Source organism: Myotis brandtii, unplaced genomic scaffold (assembly GCF_000412655.1).
Source record: "Myotis brandtii unplaced genomic scaffold, ASM41265v1 scaffold1186, whole genome shotgun sequence".
NCBI classification, from domain to species: Eukaryota; Metazoa; Chordata; class Mammalia; order Chiroptera; family Vespertilionidae; genus Myotis; species Myotis brandtii.
The window spans coordinates 1,118,294-1,121,009 of NW_005354120.1; the positions used below are offsets into that span (position 1 = coordinate 1,118,294).

General features: G+C 43.6%; 1 protein-coding gene and 1 pseudogene across 4 annotated transcripts in view; one reads left to right on the plus strand and one right to left on the minus strand.

The window, feature by feature from the left end:
- STARD3NL (STARD3 N-terminal like) overlaps nt 1–1,319 on the plus strand; it is a 43,304-nt gene extending 41,985 nt beyond the window's left edge. For all 4 annotated transcript variants that reach the window (XM_005858481.2, XM_005858482.2, XM_014531075.1 and 1 more), the window contains one exon: nt 844–1,319. The gene's annotated coding sequence lies outside the window, so the exon portion shown is untranslated. The remainder of the gene's footprint in view (nt 1–843) is intronic.
- A 350-nt stretch (nt 1,320–1,669) lies between these two features.
- Nucleotides 1,670–2,686, minus strand: LOC102256640 (annotated as a pseudogene).
- Between the last annotated feature and the right edge of the window lie 30 nt (nt 2,687–2,716).

A 2,716-nucleotide genomic window follows, 5' to 3' on the forward strand; every position in this document is an offset into this window, starting at 1 on the left:
GTCGCACAGATAGGGAGGGAGTGGCCGAGCCAGGACGCAGGCCGTCCAGTCTGGTTCCAGTGTGCGCTCTGACCCTGCACTGAATGTATCGAGTTTGTGGAGCTCCTGAGATGGAAGATGTGATCAGTCATTCAAAGCAGTAGCCCTTGATGTACCTCAATGTGGGGCACGTTGTTAAATCCCTTCAAATCATCAAAGGAGAACATTTAACCTCAGAAATACAAGAAGATAATAAACATAAATTGTAGTAGCAGTGACTCTAATTATTTAAACACAGAAGGGGAAAGCGAGTAGATCTTAAAAGTCCTTATCAGAAGAAAAAACCAATGTTGTAACTCTGTGTGGTGATGGATGTTAACTAGACTTACGGTGGCAACCATTTTGTCATATGTACAAATATTGAATCATTATGTTTTACACCTGAAACTAATATAAAGTTATGTGTCAATTAGATCTCAGTAAACTAATAATAGCATTTTAAAAAGAAGGTAAGCATAGTAGATAGACTTCAGCATAGTTGGGAAGCCAGCGTAGTGGCAGACGAGCCGGCAGAGGCAGCCAGAGTCCTGGTGAGTTCGGGTCCTGCACCTGCATCAGCAGCACCCCATACTCCTTCCCTTCTTTGCACAACGGTCCTGAGACAACGCAGACATAAGGTCATGTGGAGAGCTGATCCTTTTCACAGCACTTAAAACAAGCTCTCTCATGACCACACCATTGCCCTCTAACTGTCTGTAACACGGCCATCTTCGGCACAGACTTTGCTATGAAAACATAAGGCAACGTGTAGCATTCTTCCTTTCAACACATCTCAAATATTTTTGTGTTCTCTCTTTTTCTAAGTTTGAAAAACCCTCATTGAGAATCACCGGAGGCAAAAAGCACCAGAGATGGGGTCTCCGTCTGGAAAGTTGAAATGGTGACATCACTGCTGACGTGATTGATTGGCTAATAAAGAATTTATTTATCGTAATACCTCACAGACACTGTATCATATTCACAAACGTTTAGTAACCTGCCTGTGGCTGGTAAGATAATGTCATGATCCATCCTGTATTCGTGAGATTGAGTCTGACCTGTTAATGAGTAGTTGCAGAATGGTCTTATACTGTATCCTAATCAAAGGACTTCTTAATATATTAGCATAACACTTCTTTGGTAAGCAAATACCTTTTTATTTGAATTCACAGAGTGGAATTGTTTTGTTTCTTCATGTCTCTTTCTTTTTTTTAACACCCTACATTTTCTTTGTCTTTTTTAATTCATGCACATGTGCTCTTTGTACAATTTTAAAAGTAATAAAATCCAACATATCAAAATTATTAGTTTTATTTTTCTCATTTTGCATTTGGCCAAAAGTGTGGGAATTACAAAAGGGGGACAAGGAGGAATTGTGAATACACATAATAGGTCACCAGACATCTGTATTATTTTTTATCATGAATAGTATCTTTCTTAGCAGTGTGGTTCTAAAGGCGTCTGAACCCAACTATGAAATCATTGCTATCATCTTCCCTTTGTGTTTACCTAGTTTGAATTAAAGTGGACTACATTTTATTGTGAGCTTCTTCTCTTTTTTTTTTTTACTTTCACTGCAGAATACTTTATTACAACACACAGCTCCAGCACAAGCCCCCTCTGTACAATGTACAAGCACACACCGACTACCCTAACTGGGGGCCCTTTCCTTTCCCCTTGCCTTGCGGACCTCTTCTAGCAAATATTTCCGATACCGGATCTCCTTGGCCAAGGAACTTGCCTTCTCTTTCAGAGCCTCGTTTTTCTTGTCTTGCTCTTCATACTCGTCAGGGAGGGCCTCCTGCTCTCCCCTCTTTCTGGTGGTACCTGGTGGCTGCTGTCTTGCTCTGCTCCATTTTTCAGCTTTTTATCTAGTTTCTTACCCTTTACTTTTGCTGCTACCATCTTGTGTCCAGGAGAGCTGTAGGGTTTGGGGTGGGCAGAGCCACAGGGGGTGTCTAGAGACAGCAGGAACGTACCTACTTGGAGAGGTCCTGGAGGCAGAGGGACTATTGCTGGGGGAAGCCCAGATAGGACGCTGGGCTCAGAGATGCCCCTGTCATTGCCTGAGGTGACATCCTCCTCTTTTATGCATTGAGGGATGATGGTAATAAAAAAGAGTTGAGTCAGACTTCCTATCTCCTTCAGAAATACCCACTTCACTGCCCAACTCTAAACTAAAGGAATGATCCAGAATGGACAGGGCCCCTGGAGAAGGGAAGAGGTTGCAGGAAGGTGAAGGGGGCAACCTGGTCAGTTTAGGGTAAACTTTCTGAAAGATGGCTAATTGGGTTCATTGTCTAGGGGTGAGGGGGATGCCTTATTAATCTCCTGGTCTAAGGGGTCACAGAGATCACATGTGTCATCCAATGTAGCCAAAGCCCATAGGGCATGTTTCGAGGCCATATAAACAGGTCATCAAAGTCAAACTCCTTGGGATCCAATGTCTCCACCATCAAATCTGTCCTGGAGAAGGCATCTTCCTTACACTGTGTGAGGCACTGACCAGCCCATCCACAGCCAGCCATGCAGAGGAGCCCACTCGAGCCTGGTTGCTGGAGAACCCATGAGATTTGAAGTGCTTGGCCACCTCCAGATGGTCATCTAAGAGACCTTGGCTTTCTTCAACCTCCAAACCCGACCAATTGAAGGGAGACATCAAGTCCATCTGTGCTTGTTCTAAGAATGGGCCAAACGA